General features: G+C 49.9%; 1 protein-coding gene across 4 annotated transcripts in view; it reads left to right on the top strand.

The window, feature by feature from the left end:
* The window catches only part of FGF13 (fibroblast growth factor 13), a 160,965-nt gene that overhangs the window by 55,683 nt on the left and 82,922 nt on the right, over positions 1 to 22,360 (top strand). Inside the window, exon 1 of one of the 4 annotated variants that reach the window (XM_014885009.2) lies at positions 14,086 to 14,380. The exons of 2 other annotated variants lie outside the window; for them this stretch is intronic. The gene's annotated coding sequence lies outside the window, so the exon portion shown is untranslated. Of the gene's footprint in view, positions 1 to 14,085; positions 14,381 to 22,124; positions 22,146 to 22,360 lie in introns of those variants that run through there. One more of the 4 variants, XM_088173409.1, reaches the window with a different exon arrangement.

Here is a 22,360-nt window from a genome sequence, read left to right as displayed (position 1 = left end):
TAAAGCAAAGCCAAGTGTGCAGAGAACTCATGGGCAGCTCCAGGGGCTGCAGCTCCAGCATCCCCAGCACAGCCCCAGGGACTCGGTGTGTGCTGGCCCTGGGGCCACCAGCTCTGAGATGTCACTGGGGCCAGCTGTGCTGGCTGTGCCCCCCTGGGCACCCCTGGGCACCCCTGGGTATCCCTGAACACCCCCAGCCACCCTGGGCACCCCAGGGTAAAGGAAATGCTCTGCCTGTGGTGGTGCTCCCAGCCTGAGGTGCCTCAGTGAAAGCAGCACAGATTCCTTTTCAGCATCCATAGCAATTAAAAAGAATTCAAGTAATGGAAGCTCAATTTGGTTCTTTAATTTCATTTAAAGTGTTTCTTTAAAGTGATTTTAGCGTTGGAAGTTATTGGGCTGTAAAAGAGACCAAGTGCTTTAGCTGCCTTCTGGGAAGTAATTACACAGCACATGCTGTGCATTCACAAACCCAGATCTGCTCCCTGGGAGCAAGGTGGGACCTGCCAGGTGCCCTGGAACTTTAATTGCTGAACATGCAGAAAGTCTGCAAGAGCTTTTACATTTTTTACAAGCAATTGACTGACCTGAATTAATGAAATCTTAACGAACAGCAATTTCACAGATTGAGAGATTTTCCTTTCAGTGCTCTTGGTGTGGGCACCAAGGGATGTGTGAGGTGTTGTGTTGTTTTAAAGGCTAGAACGTTTATTTTGGTGAACCAATGGAAGCTTTAGGCACAAACCAAGAGAAATGGGTTTGTTTTGGTGAAGGGAGGTGCTCTGCTGCTTTTATCCATCCTGCTTCCATCCATCCTGCTTTTATCCACCCTGCCTGCTTCCCTTGCACATTCTCAGAGCCAGAGGAGAATTTTCTGTACAGCTCTGGATTTTGGGCCTTCCCACAGCCCCGAGTATGGGAGTGCCACTGGCTGTAAGTGTAAGGAGAAATTCCCTTTTTTCCAGCTGAACTTGAAAGGAAGCCTATTAACCTTGTCTAATTACCATGAGAAACAATTTTCTGTTGGGCTAGAACTGAACCTGAGGGTTCCATTTTGTTCCTGCTCTGAGGCACCGTGAGATCCAAGTGCAGGAAAGGCAGCAGGATTGCATTGTTCCTAAAAAGCAGAGTCCATGTTCGTGCAGAACAGAGAGGTGGGACATTGCCACAGCTCTGCCAGCTGATCCTGCTGGGGCTCACAGGGGTCCCTGCACTGCCTTGGGGCTGCCCCTGCTGCTCTTTATTTTTCCTCTTTATTTTTGTGCTCACCATTCACTAAAAGCCAGCTGCTGTCTTTGTCCTGGCAGCAATGCAGCAGCACAGGAGTCAGAAATGGGCTTGTTCTCACGAGGACTTTTTGCCAATAATGAGAATTTTAGGAAGGGCTGTAAAGGCAAGCAGAAGAAACAGAAATGTGCCCAGTGAGCAGAATTCCTGGATCTTACAATCTGCCACTTCACTGCTCTACCCTGTCATTGTCTAGAATACTTTGTTTTGGCTTTAAATGAAACCTTATCATAGAGCTGAATACATCAGTGCAATTTTTTTGGGCTCTGTGCTTGATCTAGAATAGCACATAAAAACAAAACAGATAAGCCCTGAAACCAAAGGAAAGTTTGTCAGCATGTCTCACTGACAAGAATATATATTTTAAACTGAAACCAAAAATAAAAATACAAATCCTTCAAAGCAGCTTTATCCTCTTGAAATGAGTTAATTGCTGGAGAATCATGATTCATAGAACAGGAACACATCTGGGATGTAGAATTTGTTCCCCGTGGTGCTGGGGGAGTGATGAGCCTCAGGATGGGGACTGGAGCTCATTTCCCTCCTCAGCCTGAAGGAATTCCAGTCCTGGAAAGTGTCAGAGAGGGCTGAGCTGCAGGAAAGAAATAAATACTGCAGGAAATACTGCAGGAAAGAAATAAATACTGCAGGAAATAAATACTGCAGGGAATACTGCAGGAAAGAAATAAATACTGCAGGAAATACTGCAGGGTCAGGGGAGAGGAGGGAGAAATATCCTGTGGTGGGGCAGGTGAGTTTGAGTGTCCCAGGGAGGGGACAGGTGAGTGCATCACTTTTTTTCTGAGTTCTACTTTTTCTTTTTTTTAAGAGAGAAACACCATTATTTTAACTCTTCCCGAGCATTTTCTGTGTAGCCAGTTAATTCATTAATAAAGCCTAATTGATATCCAGTGATAATAGCTTGCAGACTTGCTTTCTTCTCTCTCATTCTCCCTGAATCACAAAGCTGGATGTTTTCATGTTGCCTGAATCCTCTGTAATCAATAATAATAATAATCAATATATCCTGCAAATCACCAGGCCCATTTTATCTGGAGTTGTTTGAGCAGGATAAACTCCAGGGCTGTGCTGTGCATGAACCATGCAGTGAGGAATATTCCAAATGGATTCGAGCTTTTCACACACTTTGCTGCTTGTTTATTTGAAGTGCTGCTTCCTACTGCAGGTTTTTTCAAAATGTGTTTTTTTTTTTTGTTTTTGCTTCTTGTGTGACATCATCCCTCACCTTGGTTTTACTGCCTGGTTAGAATTTGGGATTTTAAGTGCCCGGGTCAGGTGTGCTGGCAGAGCAGCAGGGGACTTTGGGGATTTGGGGGATTTTGCTCTTTGAGACCCTGCAGCTTTTAGGAGAGAATTTCACATCCTGGAGCCCTGCACAGCTCCTGGCTCTTTGTGCTTCGTGGCTGGGGCTGCCACTCCACAGGGGAGGCAGGAATTGTCAACTCGTGTTGAATTTCCTCGGAGGGGCCGGGATTCAAGGAACTCTTGCCCCGAGCTCTCTGGAGATGTTCAGGGGCTGGAGAGCTGCATTCCATCACGGTGATCCCTTCTTCCCAAACCCCTGAGCTGCTTCTGCCTTGACACGAGGAGCTGGCAGCAGTGTCAGAGCCAGCCCAGTGCTGATGCCCCCAAATTTCTCTTGGCTGTGTTTTGGCTGTGGGCTCAGGAATTACCGTGCCCGTTCTGCCATTATGTGTGACAAAGAGCTCAGCTCCTTGCTGAGCTGCTCTGGGAATTCCCTGAGGTTACAGAGCAAAGCAATCTTGTCCACTCAGTCAGGAATTCACTGAGACTCGGGAGCTGAGGTTCTGGTGTGTGTTATAGATTAAGGGAAATTATCTTGAAATGTTCTGTGGTAGGAGTGAAGTGCACGGGGAGTTTCTTGTCTTTGTCAGCGCTCAGTTGCTCACTGGAAATTTGAAAACCTGTGAAGAAATTCGTCTGAATTCAGTGTACAAAGGTGTGGGGCAGGACCTGAGCCTTGGGGCTGGGTGAGCAGCAGTGCCTGCACTGGCTCCTGAGCTTCAGATCACACCTGCAGGGTGAGGCTGTGCTCACCTGAGCTCACCTGTGCTCACCTGCTGGGCCTGGGTGGGAGCCTGGCTGGGCTGAGATTTTTTGGCTTTTTTAAATGTTTTGGCTTTTGTTTTTAATAGGGTCAAAATTAAATGTTGGTTTTTTTGGACCTGAAGTGATATTTGGTTTTATTCTTTTCAGACTGGTGATGGATGCAGAGATATTAGCATTTCATCCCAAGACAAAGGGAATGAAAGTTCCAAGAACTTAATGCAAGCTCCTGATCTGTGTTAATTTACAAACGGTGGGGCAGGAGGACGAGAGGTTTCTCATCATTTTCTCTGTGTTTGTCCAGAGCTCAGCTGCAGTTGGTTGTGCTGCCTGTGCAGCCCCAGAACTGAGCAGGGGCTGATGGCAGCAGTGGCTGAGGCTCAGGGGTGAGCTGAGACTGGAGAGAGCAGCAGAGGCAGAGCTGATTACAGCCTGCCTGCCCATCCACCAGTGACACCATTTCCCCTTGGCTGGACGTTGCAGTTCTCAGCATGTGTTTGGGGAGGGCTGGGCCGTGCTGCTTGCCATGGATGTCACAGGGACACTGGCAGGGCTGGGGGCCCAGGGGTCACACACAGTTAGAGCAAGGGGAAAAGTGAGATGTGCACAAAGATCTGTGCTTAGCTGGTAAACAGGGGCCTGCTGCTGTGCAGATGTCATTTACTGATTGCCTCCCTTGCATCGCTGCATTGAATTCCAGATGTGGTCTCTGGTCCTCTGCTGTGGCACAGAGTGAAGGGACATCATGTGCTGTGTCCACTGCTGGCATGAACTGACCTGTGGGGCCTGGGCTGGGGCTGGGACACAGCCCTGGGGGCCCAGGAGAGCCACATCCCCCGGGAGAGGAGAGCCACATCCCCCGGGAGAGGAGAGTCACATCCCCCGGGAGAGGAGAGCCACATCCCCCGGGAGAGGAGAGTCACATCTCCTGGGACAGGAGAGTCACATTCCCCAGGAGAGGAGAGCCACATCCCCCGGGAGAGGACCATCACAGTCACACCCCCCAGGACCATCACAGTCACATCCCCAGCCCCTCTCTGGAGCAGCCCCTGTGTGTCCCCCTGCCCTGCAGAGACTCCAGGTCATGCATCTCGTCCTCTGTGTTGTCACCTTTAAACAGGAGAGTTTAATTAGTGATGAAAGAGATTTTGAGGCCTGTGGGTGTGTTTGCAGTACAATGGACAGTGAAGCAGAAGCTGATAAAATTCAACGTTCGCATCCTTTGAAGTCAGGCTGGGGTGCTGGGATCCTGTTTTGATTCGTGCCTGCTGGCAAAAACGAAGCAGGTTGTCAGTAAAGAAAGCTTTTCTTCATATCTATTTATTACAGCTCGAATTCTCAGTGCAGGGCTCGGGTGGTGGCCAGGTTCTGGCCCCTGTGCAGGGCTGGCAGTGCTGGGAGCTGCTGCAGCCAGGGCAGGGGCTGGGCTGAGGCTGCCCTGTGCCCCTGGAGCACAGCAGGTACCCTGGCATCCCCTGAAATCACTCTGACTGCATTTGTGGCAGAAGCAGTATTTTTACAGAAGGATGGGCAATATTTAATTTGCTCCAATTGGTTTGCTCCTTATTTAAACTGGAGTTCCTCACTTTATTGTTGTAATTCCTAATGCAGTTTCCATTTTGAGCATTGCTGCCTGCATGAGAAGCTTTTCATCCTGGAGAACTCTCTGGGAAAGCTTCCTGAAACCCCACAGAGCACTCTGCAACTTCTGCTGCTTTTCAGGACCCTTCCTGACTTTGCCCCATAACCTTTTCCTAGCAGAAATTTATCTTTGTACCCCATAGGAGAAGTCAGAGTGCCCAGGCCAAATCCTCCCTGTGTTCCAGAACCCCAAAAGGTTTCAAAAGGCACCAGGGGAGCATCTGGAGCTGCTGCCTGGTTTGTGCTGAGGAATTCTCCCTCTGCTGGGCTGGGCTGAACTGGGCTGAAATGAGTTGAGTTGAGCTGAGCTGAGCTGGGCTGAGTTAAGCTGAGCATCCCTCTGGTGCACACCCAGAGCTCCCCTCTCACCTTTGCTGGCTCCTGTCCCCAGTGAGGTCTCAGGTAAGCATCCACAGTGGCTGCAGGGATGTGGCAGCCCCGTGGTTCATTACAAATGAAAGCAAATCCCCTCCAAGCCGTGCAGTTCAGTGCAGAGCTCAGATTTGTCTGCTGGCCTGTGTGATCACGCCTCGGTTCACTCTGTCACTCTGCATCTTCTGTGCTCTGCAATCTCACCAGTGTTCATCTCATGTTCATCGGTTTTGACACTGAATTTTGTTGTAAACCTTTGAAGTGGTCAGAAACGATAAGCTATAAAAAACCCCAATCCTATTTTCTTCAGTTTTCCTGCTAGATCTTTGAAATCTTGAGTGTGGTATTGATGGAGATTTTCTTTGAAGTATGAGAAGGGTTTGCATGGGTCACCAATCAGTAATGACCAGTAATTGGAGCAGGCAATGATATGCTCTAATTAGATACCAGTGCTATAAAATCACTTGAAAATCAACAGATGTGGAGGGAATGGCTGCTATTTTTAGATCAGGACTCTAGACAAGAGAACAAAATTGTAAACCAGAATTCTGCTGCAGCTCTGGTGCCTGGGGCAGTGCAGTGTCCAGCCTTTGTACCTGATTCAGGACAGGGCAGGTTTGGGCTCATGTGGGGCTGCAGACCCTCCTCATCCTCAGTGACTGTGCCTGCAGACCTTCCTCATCCTCAGTGACTGTGCCTGCAGACCCTCCTCATCCTCAGTGGTTCTGCTGCAGCTGCTCTTGGATGTGTGCAGGCTTCCTCTCCAGGCAGAGATTTGTCACTATCACTGCCTTTAATAGCTTACTGGAAAAAAAGATAAAGATTCATTTTTTAAAAATATATTTTAATTTGTTAGTCTTTTATTATGCTGGAGCTGGAAATCTCTGAGGAGATAATTGGGGAAAATAGTCATTGCAGGGCTTGCTCATGCTGCTTTCTTCCCATAGGTACAATTTGTTATGGCAGTGTGTCTGAGGCATTATTTTAATTGGTCTGATGCAGATCTTCTCAAGATGAATGATTTATCTTCATTTTATTACTTCGTTTCTACTTCATTACTTCACTTGCTACCTGCCATAAAAGAGGAGACAGGGAGGCCAGTGTCTGTGTGGAGGATGCAGAGGAGCAGTGCCTTTTCTAAATCATCCTGATAGTGCTGAACGTTTTTATGTCTGTGATCTGAGCTATGAAGGAAATTGCTGCTCGGCTTCTGATGAAACAGAACATGGTGTGATGGGGAAGCAGGAAAGTCCATCCTGAAAATAATGGGGACAAAAGTTGTGCAACATCAGTGACTCTGATTTATGGGAGCGAGGAGAGAAAAAATAGAAATGGTTCCTTGTTCCTCCACGTCTTCACTTCGTGTAAACTCAGGCCCGAGGCAGTAGCAAGTAATAAAAATGGCAGTGAAGCAAGAACTGCTGTACTTGAACAAGGCACGAGTTCAGTTCTTCCCCTTTCCCTGCCTCGCTCAGGGAGGCTGCAGGCAAAGCTCTGCCTTTGTTCCCGGGGCCACGGAGGAGTCCCTGCAGTTCGGTGCCCTGCTCTGGGCACTGCGGAGCCTCAGCAGCTGCTGAGCTGAGCCAGGGGTTTGCTGTTGGCCAGGGGGTGTGGAGGCAGAGCAGAGGGCAGGCTGAGCTGTGGCTGGGCTGCCTGGGCTCTTCGTGCTCTGCTCCCACACACCTGGGCAGCTCCCTCCCTGCTCCTGCCGTTCACAGTCTCAGGCAGCATCTCAAGGACTCCAGGTGCTCTCCTGTCAGGTGTGTGGACTCCAAAAGCAGCAAGAATTTCTTGGACCCTGCTCTGGTGCCAGCAGAGCTGGTGATGTTCCAGCTGGAAAGGCTCCTGGACCAGTGGGGTCAGTCTTTCCTTCTTGAGTTCTTTCTTCCAATTTTTTCCCTGCTGTTCCTTTCTTCCTTTTGACAAAGCTGTCAAAATTCACGATGTTCTGATTCTCTACAATTTGCTGTACAAGTTTAGTTGTCAAATTGAAACATGAATTCCTCCCCTGCTGTTCTTTCTCACCGTTTGTGTACAAACATCAGCAGTGCTGTGGCTGACACTGCAGGGAGTTCTGTCTGTGAGGCCACGAGTGTCAGGGGTGACACCTATGCTGCTCTTCATCTCACTGTGCTGGGGCTGGGATCATCCCTGGTCAGCCTCAGGCAGCTCTTGGTGATTGATTAGTATTGATCTTGAGATTGATTGATTGTATTTTGGTGGCAAACTGCATCCAGAGCAGACCCAGGGTGATGGCTGAATGCAAAGGGGATAAATATAATGCCTGCAGAGCTCAGGGGCTGACTGCTCTGCCCAGAGCCTGGGGAGGAGCAGCTTGTGGGAGATGGGGCTGGACGGGCAGGGCTGGCACAGCTGGCACAGCCCTGCAGGCACAGCTGGCACAGCTGGCACAGCCCTGCAGGCACAGCTGGCACAGCCCTGCAGGCACAGCTGGCACAGTCCAATCCTGTAGGCACAGCTGGCACAGCTGGCACAGTCCAGTCCTGCAGCCAGCTCCTCTCTGCTGCCTTTCCAGCCCAGGGGCTGCTCTCCAGCTGTGGTTCCACATCTGGCCCTGGAGCTTTGGGAGCCAGGGGGGCCCTGGGGCTGTGCTGGGTGTCACCCATGGCCAGGTGAGGAGGGCACTCCTGCTCCAGGGCACATTTTGGGGCTCCCCTTGCCAAGGAGGGGGTTTAGGCCCACGTGCAGTGATGTGTGCAGGGCAGGGATGCTCTCTGGCACCTGCACTCTGAGGATTTTGCCTGGGTTCCGTGGCTCCCAGGACATGCCAGTGGCTCTTCAGGAACTGGAAATATTTTGTATTTTCCTAAAGCTGTGCCCTGCTGATCCTTGCTGTTCTCAGGGGAGCAGATCACAGCACTATTCCAGAAGCTCTCATTATATTTTCACAGACATTTTCTATCTCCTGCTCAAGTTGTAATCGTGCCATTTCTTTTTTTTTCCTGAGAGCACTTCTGGCACCGTTTGCTGAAGGTGAACTTGCAGATCAGTAATGTCCTGGGAAAAAAAAAATTTACCCTTTACTGTACAGGAAATGCCTTGAACAAAAGCCTGTGCAGGTTGAGGTGGGGATGGCATTGCATGACTGAGGGCTGAGCTGGCTGACCTTTAGCACCCCCTGAAAATAGAAACCTTGCCGTGCCTGCTCTCTTCCAGGGCCAGGTGGGGTTGTGCAAGGCTCTGCATTCCCTCGGGCACTTCCCCAGTGACATCCAGGCAGGTTTGTAAAGTCACAGCCTGCATTTCTCACTGCAAAGGCTTCTCTTACCCTGGGCCTTGAAATGACCTCCAATGAAAGTGTTCACCACACAGATCAGGGCCTGTGCAGTTTAAATGTGCTCACATTATTTTTTAATGCCAGTTAAGCTAAGTTTGAACTTTGTGGTTTAGTTCAGCTTAATATTAATAAGAGCAGTTCAGAACTGATATTTTATAACCATCAGTGCTTGTGGACTGTTGTGACAGGATTGAGAGCCCCCAGGCTGGCACAGATCATTGCATTTCCTGACTGAAGAGTTCACTTTGATGGAACTTTAACTGGGGCTTCTTTCCTGTTCTTTAAGTTTTACCTAATGGCTCCTGAAAGAAACCAAGAAATGTGTGAGATTGGCTTTGTATCTAATGATGAAATATATCTTGTTCTTTTTATGGCCTTCTTTGGGGAGGAGGAAGAACAATCCCAGCAGAATAACAAGAGTGATACACTTGGAAAAGAAGAACTTTGTGCTTTTAACTGTTCTGTGAACAGTGTTCCAACAGTGGAGAGAGTTTGGGAGTGGGAGCTGTGGCTGATGTTTCAATAGAAGTGGAAAAATTGTCCAAACAATGTAATCCCTTTTAATTCTTACTGAAAATTCTCCTCTTCTGCCTTCCTCTGGTCAGGTTTCAAGACTGGAACAGCTTTAGGACTTCTGAGGTTGCTCCAGATGATCTTTAAAGGTCCCTTCCAACCCAGACCATTCTGTGCTTTTATGACTGTCCCATATGACATTTTAACTGAATGGTTCTGATAGTGTCAGATATTGCAGTAAATGCATTTGCATTAAAGCTTTGCTGTGGGTCTCAGCACTGTAATTGCTGTGGCAGGCACACACCACATTTATCCTTTCTATTGTTCCAATTAGGCATGGAGTGTAAAAAAAAAAAAAAGGTCTAGAAAAGGCAGTAAAAAATGAAAACAGAAAGATATTTTTAGGAAAACACACTTCAGTCTCACAGCAGGACTGTCTATGTTTATCAGTCTTCTTGGGGAATTTTGGAAAGTGCTGTTCAAGTGCAATTTAGAGTCCGTGGCTGCTGCTCACATTCTGCCTCAGCAGCTGCAGTAACTGTAATTGCCATTTCCAGATTGTGTCTCTTCAGAACCAATTAACAGAGTTCAGTGTCCCAGTGGAATAGGAATCATTTTCTGTTTCCTCATGGTGGGTGCAGGAGTGGGCAGTGCCAGGCTGGGGCATCCCCTGGGTTCTGGGGCAGGAGCTGGCTTGGGTTCTCAGTGTGACAATCGTGAGCAGTGGGACACAGCTGGGCTGGGCTGGGCTGGGCTGGGCTGAGCTGGTCCCAGCCTTGCTGGACTGAGCAGCCCAGTTCATCCCAGTTCATCCCAGTTCATCCCAGCCCAATTCATCCCAGCCCAGCTGATCCCAGCCCAGCTGATCCCAGTCCTGCTCTGAGCCACGCTGGCTGTGGTGGCCCCTGGGTGTCACAGGCTGTGTTGATTTGTTTGCCAGTTCTGGTTTTTATCTCAGCTCTGTGCTCTGTACCTTCATTATTTTCTTTCATTATTTTCTTTCATTATTTTATTTCATTATTTTATTTCATTATTTAATTTGTGTTTTACCCCTGCATTGCTCTTCAGGCTGCTGTGGAAATTTTCTCTTCCTTTGCAAATCTGTCATTGCCATTTGGGTTTTCTGGGTTTTATTTGCACAGGGGAGATCCATGAAAGTCACTGGCAGTGCCATTTATATCCCCAGTTCAGAAATTACAGGACAGGTACACCCTGTGCCTGCATCACAGCACAGGTCAGACAGGAGAATTTTGCCATTTTATCTTTCACTCTTTAATTATGATATTATTCAATGCAATTTTTAAACTATTCAATGCAATTTTTTTACCCTTTATTGTTGCATTTGGCCCCATTCAGTTGCTTTTTGTGCAGACTCATTGAGTTCGATTGGTGCCTGTGTAACTGCAGGGTCAGTGTAATTCTCAGTAAAAGAGGAAGTTCATTTGGAAGCAATAATAACATTTCTGCTAAGGATTCTCCTGATGCTTGGTGTATTCCCAGTGTGGTGCCTGGATTTCTGAGCAGGAATCCTGAAGGAGCAGTGCAATCAGACTTTGTTCTGGAATGTGATCCATGAACATGAGATGAGGAAAAACCAGCAAAATCAAAGTGATAAATCACAGTGAGAAGGAACTCCCAGTGGAAAACCTGGGAGTGTTAGGACAGAAAATTCACCCTTCTAAGATTTCTTTCCAAGCTCAGTCCCATTTTCGAAGTGTTTCAGCTTTGCTGTTGATGCTTTCTGGAATTTGGTTATTGTGTGTATAGTAATAAATTCCTGTTGTGTCAGAAATGAGCCTGGGATAATTGAGGTGGAAGTTTGTGTCACAGCCAGGGGTGACCTTCCTGAGTGACCAGCGTCTGATGCCTTCTGCTTTTTGTGAAGTGCAGATCAGCGAGGCAGAGAGAGGAGCAGCTGTCACTGGGATGGCTGGAATAACAAATCCTTGCAATTATCCGTGCTGTGTTCACATTTTCCTTCTTCCACAATCAGGTCAGTTTTGCATAAAAGTTTTTATTTTGCCAAAACTTATTGTGCATCTTCTAGCTGTCTTTTTTTTTTTTTTTTTTGGAAATAACCACTTTAAGATCTGAAGCCAAATTAGACATGCAAAGAGAGATAAAGAACTTTTTTAATTAGCCAGAAGAAACTTTGCAGCAAATACTCTCCATTCAGAATGCTTTTTTTTTGTTTTATAAACTCGGCTGCTGCTGTGGCACGTGTGAGAAAACTGAAGCGTTTCCCTGGGGCTGAGAGGGAGCCGGGGCTGCACACCCCGAGCAGAGCCCCCAGCCCTCCCTGCAGCTCAGCTTGGACTGAGCTCGGCTCAGGGAACGGTCTGCAGCACCTGCCCGTGCTCCTGTCCCCCACTGTCCCCTCACTGTCCCCTCATTGTCCCCTCCTGAACCTCCCTGTTCCCTCTCTGTCCCCTCCTGAACCTCCATGTCCCCTCATTGTCCTCTCTCTGTCCCCTCCTGTCCCCTCCCTGTCCCCTCCCTGTCCCCTCATTGTCCCCTCATTGTCCCCTCATTGTCCCCTCATTGTCCCCTCCTGTCCCCCCTGTCCCCCGCTGAGTTCAGGGGCTGTTTGCCGTGGCAGGGCAGTGCTGCTGCAGGATGGCACAGGAGCAGAGCAGGCAGGCACGGGCTCAGTGTTTGCCACTGAAGTGACCCAGAATTTACACAACGTGCAGGGGCACAGAGCACGGCCAGCAGGGCCATTGGTGTGTGAGCACTGCAGGGAGAGCACAGGGCTGAGGGAAAACATCCAAACATCCAAAAACATCCAAAAACATCCAAACATCCAAAAACATCCAAATATCCAAATATCCAAACATCCAAACATCCAAAACCATCCAAACATCCAAACATCCAAACATCCAAAAACATCCAAATATCCAAAAACATCCAAATATCCAAAAACATCCAAAAACATCCAAACATCCAAATATCCAAACATCCAAAAACATCCAAACATCCAAACATCCAAAAACATCCAAACATCCAAACATCCCTGCAGAGCTGCTGGGGTTTTACCTTCAGAGCTTCTCTCCTGGCCTCTGCTGAGCAGCTCCAGCAAAAACACCCAGGTCTGCAGAGAGAAAAGCTGAACCAGAGACAGCTTTTACTTCTCTTTTTTCTTTTTTTTTTTTTTTTTTTTATCTTTTGCTGTTCCTATTTAAAGGTTTTCCATAACTGAAAGCAAGGGTAACAAGCCAGGTCAGACAAACTTAAATTAAGGCACTCTGTGATTTGTGTGAAGAAATCCTTTCAGGATGTCTCAGTGGCACAGTGGGAAGCCCTGAACTCCTGAGGGTTTGAGCTGAGGCAGGGCAGGGAGAAGAGGAGGAGATGTTTCAGGTGGATTTTACAACAGAGGTTTTTTCCAGAACGTTTGTCCCTGGTGTCTGTGTGGGTAGGGCCGGGCAGAGGGAGCTGTGCCAGAGCAGGGCTGGCATTTGATGGGTGCCCTGAGCAGCCTCACCCTGTCCCAGCTGTGAGTCCAGATGTGAGCCCAGCTCTGACTCTGCAATTCCAGCTGTGAGCCCAGCTGTGAGCCCAGCTCTAAGCCCAGCTGTGAGCCCAGCTCTGACTCTGCAATTCCAGCTGTGAGCCCAGCTGTGAGCCCAGCTCTAAGCCCAGCTCTGGGCCCAGCTCTGTCTCTGGTTCCTCCTGGGCAGGTGTAACTCTGTACCTGCACAGAGGAGCTCAGGGCTTTGGGGACTGGCTGGGTTAAACAAGCTCTGATTATTTGAATTGTCCCAGTTATTTCAGTTCCTTCCTTTGGGCAGGTGCAGTTTGAAGCCAGCACAGAGCTGAGCTCTGGGGGCAGTGCAGACATTCATTTACCTGAGCAGCCTTTAGAGGGATGCAGGCAGGTGTGGTGTGCAGGAGCCTGGGGACAGCAGTGGCTGTGGGTGCCCAGAACGTGGCCAGGAGAGATGCTGAGCTCCAGGAGAGCCCCTGGCATGAGCACAGGGCACTTTGGGTGCTTTACAAACATCCCAGTGTGCTGAGGCTGGGCTGGCAGGAGCCAGGTGTGTGCTGGTGCTGCAGGTGAGTTACCTGTGAGGCACCTGCAGCTCCTGGCTCTGCTGGCCACGCTGTGGGCTGAGGAGCAGAGCACAGAGGGGCAGTTCCACCCCATTGCCTGCGACTGCCTGGAACTCGGTGTCCTGGAGTGCCTGGTGCATTCCCATCACTGCTTTGGTCACTGCGTTTGGAAATCAGATGAAAGGGGGAAAAAAATTGTGTATTACAACATACTGACATGGAAATACATCATCCAGTGAGCAGTGTAATTTCCTAAATGGACTCTTAAATGGTGAGACACGAGTGTGTGTGTGGAGCTCAGCAGGGCAGTCCTGCTGCTGCTGCTGCTGCTGGGGAGCATCAAACCAAGCCCAGCTGCAGATCTTGTGCAGAATAAGTTTGCAGAGATTCAGGGAGGCATGGAAAGCTCTGCTGGGCTGAGGCACAGATAAAACCTGAGCCCAGAGCTTGCAGAGCTGTGGTGGGAGGAGTTCCTCCAGCACTGAGAGCTGCTGGTGCTTCCTGTGCTCCTGTGGGAGGCAATCATGACAAATATTTTCTCTCAGGAAAGTGGAAGTAATGACATATGTCATGTGTGTACTTTTTTGTTGGGGATGTGCGTGACTGTAAAGAAACAGATGGCTCCTTTAATTCTGATCGTGGCATGTGGCTTCTCTGATGATGAGTCTGTTATTCCTACACAGAGCTTCTTAATAAATTCCTTCTGAAGGGGGAAGGAAGTGAAATTGCCTTGCAACAACTCATTAAAAATTACCAGGAACAGCAATGGTTATTAGGAAAGCTGTGTCCAGTGAAGTACAAATACGTTGCCTAGAGCCCAAGGCGGGCAGGCAGAGCTGAAATGCAAACGCTGATTGCCAGGAGGGGTTTGTGGTGTCCCTGCTCCCTCGGGGCTGTTCTCCATCGTGAGCAGGGTGAGCCAGCCTGGGCTCACAGCTCGGTGCTGGACCCAGGGGCAGAGCTGGCCCAGACCCACTCACCCTCCCTGGCTGCTCCCTTCCCTTCCCCTGGCTGGGTTTTGTTAAGCCGAGCTGCAGCCATGCTGTGGATGGAGGCTTGGGCTGGGTTTGCTGTCCCAGGGAGCCAGCACTGATGGCACGGGCAGGAGCTGGAGGTGCAGAGCTCAAGGTAGGAGATGTGCTGCCTTTTCTCCTCCTCCTCCTCGTCCTGGGCCAGGGTTTAACCCCCCAGACCAGGCTTTGTGCCTTGTCCTCCCTGGAGCTGTTTTCCTTTGGCTTGTGCCCACTGACTCCCAGTTAATTCCTGATTATTTCCTGATTTCCTCCAGCACACTCCAGCCTGTGCTGTGCTGGGGCAGTGAGGGGCTGCTGCTGTAAATCCCTGAGCACATCTATGCTGTGAGACAGCTGATAGAGATAGATCTGATAGATTTGATAGATTTAGATAGATTTTGATAGATTTAGATAGCTTTAGATAGATTTGATAGATTTAGATAGATTTAGATAGGGATTTGATAGAGATCATTGAAACCCTGACGATTACAGGGTAATTTATTTCACTTTTTATACACATAAATGGGTTTGTTCTTTTTCTTTTAGTGCTTCTCAGTTGAGGAGAATCCTAGATTGAAAGAAAATGTGTTTCCCTCTGACCTGGTGAGTGTGACACGAATGAGCTGTGAGGACTCAGCTGTGACTGAGAGCAGTCACTGAGCAGTGACCCTGGGGCACAGGGCACAGCTCCACGGGTCAGGTGCCTTTGGCCAGAGTGTATCCACTTCACAATGGTAATATTAAATATAAACATAATACAGAAATAGTTTATAAATGATAAATTTATAAATAATGGGAAATAGATCCTGGCTTTCAGTGTGGCACAGCTCCACGGGTCAGGTGCCTTTGGCCAGAGTGTATCCACTTCACAATGGCAATATTAAATATAAACATAATATAGAAATAGTTTATAAATGATGAATTTATAGATCATATGAAACAGATCCTGGCTTTCAGTGTGCAGGCTCGGTGGCCTGCTGGTGAATTTGGCTGTACTCCATGTGATCTGCTGGTGTTGGGAACACTCTGCTCCATTTTTCCAGGAGTCTCCTTCACCCTCAGGGCTGACACCGTAGGTGGGGAAGGCTCCTGCTGATGTCAGGAATGGAATGCTTGCTGTGGCCTGGGGACTGGTGGGCTGGATTGCAATCCATCTTTATAAAAACATCCTCCCTGCTCTCAGCTCCTCACAAAGCTGAATTTCAGCCTTCTACTTTCTCGGGCTGATATTTGAGTGCTGGTAGTGCTGAACTGAGGTGTCAGGAGTGGGGAGAGGAGGGTGGGAAGAGCAGCTCCATTGTTCACTGGAGGGAACATCGTCCACATCTGGGTTTTGAGGGGAGACTTCAGTGTTTGGAACGTGGGGGAGGGAGAAGGAACATCTGGGGAGAGCCAGAATGTTTGAGAGCTGCTGTTCCAGATGTGTCCCCCTTCCTTGAGGACAGATGTGAGAGAGAAGGAGCAGCAGTGATGGGAAATGCACATTGCAATTCTCTTCTGGAAAGCCCAGGGCAGAGCAAACACACACCCAGCCCTCAGAGTGGAGAAATCTCTGCCTTGGGGCTCCTTGGACATCCTAGAGGTAAAAATCCCATTGAACAGAAGAGGCATTTGGCCCAGCAGGTCAGCTCTGCTGAAAACAAGGCTGCAGTGCCAGGGATGGGATGGTGGCTGCTCTAATGAGTGCAGGTTACCTCAAATTGCTTTAATGAGCCAGAGCAGTTGTGCTGGGCTTATTGCATGTCTGAATTAATGGCTTGGAAGGAAGTTTGTTAGCTTGCTTTGCTAGAAACCAAATCAAACAGCAGCCTGGCATGTCCCACACTGACACAGAACAGCAGAATTGGAATTTTAATTTGCCTCAGGCTCTGTGTGATCCTTTCTATTAATAAAGCAGCCCCGTAGCAGCAGCCAGGTGTTAAAATGACAATCCCCTGGTGAGGCTGCTGCTCTGCCCTTCCCCACAGGATTTATTTTACCTGCAGTGGCAGGAGCTGAGCCCTGGGTGAGCCTCAGGGCAGAAATGGAGAAGGCAAGGCTGCATTTCTACCAAATACACAAAACTTTGAAAGAATGAGATGTGAGCAAAGAGTTTATAGTCAGAGGACAAGGTGCAGGGGAAGAATAATGTGACCAAAACCTGCAGTTTTGGATGGGAAAATGAATCATGAAACTTCTGTCATTTAGGGTCAAATTAGCAACGATTAATTTGTGTGTACTAGAAAAATTACCTATCAATTGCTGGCTGTGATTGCTGTTATTGAATAGCTTTGGAAAGTAGAGCCACAAAGTCTAATCTTACATGTAAATCAATGTTTGCTAGACATGATATATTGACTGAAAAGACAGATTATGAATCACAGTTTGATTGTTTGGAGCTTAGACTTTTCTGCAAAAAGACATGATTTAAACTGTAACTTTGAGCCTGCAGTTTAATGATCTTGTGGAAAGAAATGCTGTATAAGCTGGAAAGTCAGATCCAGATTTGCATCTGCTGACTTCAGGGCAGCACCATTGATAAAGGGATTTATTGTTTGCTGCAATCACATCTGGGTGATGTCTTGCACTTCTCGTGGCAGAGAAGGAGAGGAGATGTGAGGAATTGGCCAGGTTTGGGGACAGAGCATGTGACAGATGTCACAGCAGCAAGAATGAGCAGTCCCCACGTCCTGAAGGGAATTTGTGGTGTTGTTGCCTCCTCCCAGGGCTGCTCAGGGGGTCCAGAGCAGGACAGGCTCTCCCCTCGTGGGCGTGGGCTGGGGCTCTGATAGGGGTCAATAGGTGCCGTTCAGCCGGGGCTCAGACTGTGCAGAAAGCAGCGTGGAAATGGATGTGGGGAGCACAACTGACAGAACTGCCCATCTGTGCCTGCCTGGGCACTGGGCAAACTGCTGTGTCTTATTAACGTTGCTGTGATCTGTGTTTTAATAATGGAATTGTTGGCAGATGACAAGGAGTAGATCTGAGCACAGTGAGTAGGAAATGTCCTCTGTAATTATTTGGTTAAGCCTCAAGTAATTGGATCAAGAGCATCTGCATTTAAGCTGTGCTGAGGCTCACAGAGCCACATCCTCTGGGGGTTCACACGTGCTCGCAGCCCCCTCCCAGCCTGGCTCTGCTGCTTTCATTTCTTGCAGCAGGGGCAGAGAACGGTGCCTGCCTGGTCTGGGCAGGTCTGGGATCCACCCAGGAGTCCCAAGGTTGTGGCACTGCCATCCAGACCCTTCCCTCAGCGCTGGGCAGGGCAGTGTGCTGGGATGGAGGTGCCTGGGGCAGCTCTGGGGGCAGGATGCCTGGTGGAGCATCTCTGGGGCTGTTGCTGCTGTTCCAGCAGAGCTTTCCGAGCACTGAGTGAGAGAGTGCACCCCTCCCACCTTGATTCCAGCTCGGCTCTGCCACTCCTGTCCCCTCCCCGGTCTGTCCCCTCCCCACTCCTGTCCCATCTCCACTCCTGTCCCCTGTCCCTTTCTGTCCCCTGTCCCTTTCTGTCCTCTGTCCCTTTCTGTCCCCATGGGTGCACCCACACAGGTTCTGCTCTGACCTGCAGCCAGCCCTGGCAGCTCCCTGTGCTGCTGCCTCCTGCACTGCTGCCTCCTGCATTGCTGCCTCCTGCATTTCTGCCTCCTGCACTGCTGCCTCCTGCATTTCTGCCTCCTGCACTGCTGCCTCCTGCATTGCTGCCTCCTTCATTGCTGCCTCCTGCATTTCTGCCTCCTGCCTTGCTGCCTCCTGCATTGCTGCCTCCTGCCTTGCTGCCTCCTGCATTTCTGCCTCCTGCATTGCTGCCTCCTGCATTGCTGCCTCCTGCATTGCTGCCTCCTGCACTGCTGCCTCCTGCACTGCTGCCTCCTGCATTGCTGCCTCCTGCCTTGCTGCCTCCTGCATTTCTGCCTCCTGCATTGCTGCCTCCTGCATTGCTGCCTCCTGCCTTGCTGCTGCCCCCCTCCCAGAGCAGTCCCTGCAGCCCAGAGCTGCCGTGCCAGGGCAGATTGGTTTTCCCCCGTTGCCCTCAGCTGGGAGCTGTGTCAGTCCTGGATGGGGAGAGCAGCACTGGCAGGAGGGAAGGGAAGGTGAAATGGGGCAAAGCTCGGCTGCTCTCAGCCCCTGCTGCTCCTGCCTTGTGCCACCTCTGGCCCCAGGAGATGCTCCCTGGCTGAGCTGGGGTCCGGGGCAGGAGAATTCCCCAACAGCCACAGCAGATGTCAGCGCTGAGTGTGCCTGGCTGGGGCTGCAGGGTGTTGGAAAATGGAATTTCATGTGAAGGAGGTGCCCTGGTGTGGTCAGAATGACATGGGACACATGTGGGAAGGACATGGAAGGAAAACAGTGTAGGTAACACCATCAAAACCGGTTTTAATTTAGTCTTTGCTGGTTAGCTGTATGTTAGTCTTTGGTTTTTGCTGTGAAGGGGATGGAATTGGGTTCAAGGAGCACCTTGCAGTTTCATTGGATTATTTTCTGTGACACTTTTTCATTTGTCCTGAGTTCAGGCCCGTTTCTGAGTTCTGTAACAAATAATTTTGCAGAAAAGAAATCTTGTGTTTTCTTTGTGCCATTGGTGCTGCTCTGGTCGTGCTAGGACAGGCTGAGGTGTCTGTAGTGTAAATCATTCCAAATGAGTAACCTAAGCATCAGCTCAAGGAAAACATCTTCCCTTGAAAAATATCCCCTGGTGTACATGAGTTAAAATATTTGTACTGAAGTCATCTGCACGGAGCAATCACTCACGGCTTCATGCCATCCTTGCCTTCAAAAAAACCTCCTTGTTTGTCTCACTGAGGGTGGCACATCTGTTGGAAATCGTCCATGATTTGTGAGCGTTCACATCAGCATCTGGCAAGAGGAATTCACTGGTGAGCAGGAATGTCCTTTCAGGAAGATTCACCTGGTGACGTTTTGCCCCACCTCGAAAGAAAAGCAGTACCTGGATCGAACTGATTTTATCAGCATAATCTGATAAAACATTTTACCAGAACATTTGATGTACAGATGAAAGGCAGAGCTGGAATGGGTGTGGAGGTGCTGTAGGTTTGTTCTGACACTGCTGTGGAGGCATTTGTTGGGTCTGAGGGTTCAGTCCATGGAAATTCCTCTCTGGGCTCGGTGCCCACCCTTGGTGTCCTGGCCCTGTTGTCCCCTGTGTGTCCCCTGTGCCTGGGACAGCGTGGCTGTGACGCTGCTGAGCAGATCCGGGGGGAAGCAGGATTGTCCAGCACAAGCAATTCCAGAGCAGGGAATTGTTTCAGGGAAAGCAGGCTGGCAGCTTGACCACACATCCTTGTGGCTCCATAATTAAATAAATCAGCGAGCAGTCAGAGGGGAGCAGTGGCTCAGCAGTGTCCCCTGGCCCTGGTGGCACTGCAGGGACACCAGCTGGGGCTGAGCTCCTCAAGGAAAAGCAGAAAAACATCCAGAGGGGCCAGGCTCGCTGGATGCTGCCAGCCCTGACATCCTCAGCTTGTCCCTGAGCCTCATCCACCCAGCGTGATCCTGGCAATGCCTCTGCTGGAAACATCATCCCCAGCCTGTCAGCTGCATTCTATAAATGGAAATAGGTCTTTAAAAGCCAAACATTATATTTAGTTGCAGCTATGGACGGGGGGGGGGGGGGGGTGGAAAGGAAGAAAAAAAAAAAAAAAAAAAAGAAGAAAAAGAATAAATAAAGTCCGAGCCCTTCAGAAACAGAACAAAGGAACAACAAAGCTCTTAGGTCGGCCCTAATCACCTGCAAATGTTGATGCAGTCATTAAATGTAGCCTGCATAGATAAAAGTTCCTCTTCTGTCACTCCTTTTATCTCTACCTGAAGCATTCGCTTGCCAGTCGGGTTTCTGTGTACAAGCCATAAATATTCAGCTTTTTCTGGAATAGTTTTTCCCCGGTATTTGCTTGTTTTCATCTAAGCTCTCCATCTGCCAGGAGCAGCAGCAGTGAAATGCTGTGAGCTGGGGGTGTGCATGGAGGTGATCCAGCCTTGGCTAGATCAAAAAGCCTGATCTGACCAGGTCTTGACTCCTGTGATGGAGAGTGAGCCAGAAATACAATTAAAATCCAGCTGCTTTAGGTGTGAAGGCAATGTCAACGTCCACGGTGCAGTCCGAGCTGCAAAAACTCCTGTTGTGCCTGTGGGACAGCACGAGTGGCTGCCAGAGATCAGCTCTGTGCTCAGCTTTGGTGACTGTGGCTCAGCTTTGGTGACTTTGTGCTCAGGTTTGGTGGCTTTGTGCTCAGGTTTAGTGACTTTGTGGCTCAGGTTTAGTGGTTTGGTGGCTCAGGTTTGGTGACTTTGTGGCTCAGGTTTAGTGGTTTGGTGGCTCAGGGGCTTTGTGGCTCAGCTTTGGTGACTTTGTGGCTCAGGTTTAGGGGTTTGGTGGCTCAGGGGCTTTGTGGCTCAGCTTTGGTGGCTTTGTGCTCAGGTTTAGTGGCTTGGGCTGGCCAAGAACCGTGGGCTTCTAATGATTGCAGCTTGAGAGGAGGGGCGTTCCTTGGGGGTTTTACTTGCCCAGAAGCTGACAGACTTGTTCTGGGCAGCTCCCACTCCCGTTTTGGGGTTTGCTGAGAACCTCCATGGGAAATAAAAGGGGAAATGTCACCTGAGCAGGAACGTGGGCACAGCAGCCTGTGAGCCTCAGGGGCACAGCAGGGTGACAGAAATGTGAGTGCTGAGTCCCTGGCAGGGGGTGGCTAGTGCAGCCCCTTGGTGGCTAGCCCGGATCGCTGGGTGTCCTGCCCAGCTGCAGCTCCAAGGACAGAGGCTCCACACCAGCCTGGGCAGCTCCTTGCAGTTCCTCGCCAGGGAAGGAATTCTTCTGATGGGTTATTCCTGCTTCTCTGGCCAGCCTGAGCTCCGGGCTCGTTCTGCCTAAACCTTTAGTGAAATTCCCATTATTTTCAGTTCCTGGAGAATAAGTAGATGAGGAACAGTGTGCACACAGCCTGTCACAGCACAGTTTGTGCTGTGTTCACCCACAGCTGTTCCCGTGCCCTCCCAGGCTCTGCCCACAGCAGGGAGCTTGGTCTGGACATGATGTGGAGCTAAAGCTGTTAGTCAGAATCCATTAATGTGTGATTAATATTATCTATTAATGTGTGATATGCAAAGCATTCCCGGAGAGAAACTTCAGCGCTGCAATGTCAGATACAGCCAAGGGAGGCTCCCCTGTGCTGTCTCACCTGGTGGGAGAGGAGAGGAGAGGAGAGCTCTGCTGGGGGAGGGCAGGGTCTGAGCCCAGGACAGGAGCAGCAGAGCTGAGCCCAGCCCGTGTGAGACACAACAATGCCAGCAAAAACCCAGCCAGAAAATGCCCAGAGCCATTCAGTGTGTGCCAGTGGCAGTGTGACAGTGGCAGTGACAGTGTGACAGTGGCAGTGACAGAGTGGCAGTGACATAGTGGCAGTGACAGAGTGGCAGTGACAGAGTGGCAGTGGCAGTGACTCATCTCTGCTCGCTGTCCTTGCAGCCTGGTGATGCACAGCTCCATCCCACAGTGGCAGAGTGGCAGTGACAGTGGCAGAGTGGCAGTGGCAGGATAGTGACAATGACAGTGACAGGATAGTGACAGTGGCAGTGACTCAGCCTGGTGATGCACAGGACAGCCCCATCGATGACAGTGGCAGAGTGGCAGTGACAGGGTAGTGATAGTGTGACAGTGGCAGTGACGGTGACAGGACAGTGGCAGTGACAGGACAGTGGCAGTGGCAGTGTGACAGTGGCAGTGACAGGACAGTGGCAGTGACAGGACAGTGACAGTGGCAGTGGCAGTGACTCAGCTCCATCCCACATCTGCATGGCAGCTCCGGAGCAGGAGAGCAGCTCCCAGCCCCTGCTGGCTCGGTCCCAGCCTCGGCTGCTCCCAGCCTGCTCACACAGCTCTGGCACAGGTAGGACCCTTCTGGGGCTGGGGCAGCACACCTGGGCACACCTGGGCTCACCTGGGCTCACCTGGGCTCTGCAGCTCGTGTCCCCTTGTCCCTGCTGGGGACGGGGCAGGGTGTGCAGTGGGGAGCACGGAACTCTTTGTCAGTTGTGTATCTGCTGTGGAGTTATTAGATAAATAATTAGACTAAATTAGACTAAAATGCTAATGAAAATTTGC

Source organism: Sturnus vulgaris, chromosome 14 (genome assembly GCF_052056855.1).
Source record: "Sturnus vulgaris isolate bStuVul1 chromosome 14, bStuVul1.hap1, whole genome shotgun sequence".
NCBI lineage: Eukaryota > Metazoa > Chordata > Aves > Passeriformes > Sturnidae > Sturnus > Sturnus vulgaris.
The sequence above is the reverse complement of the archived record's forward strand: the minus strand, read 5'-3'. Positions and strand labels throughout refer to the sequence as shown.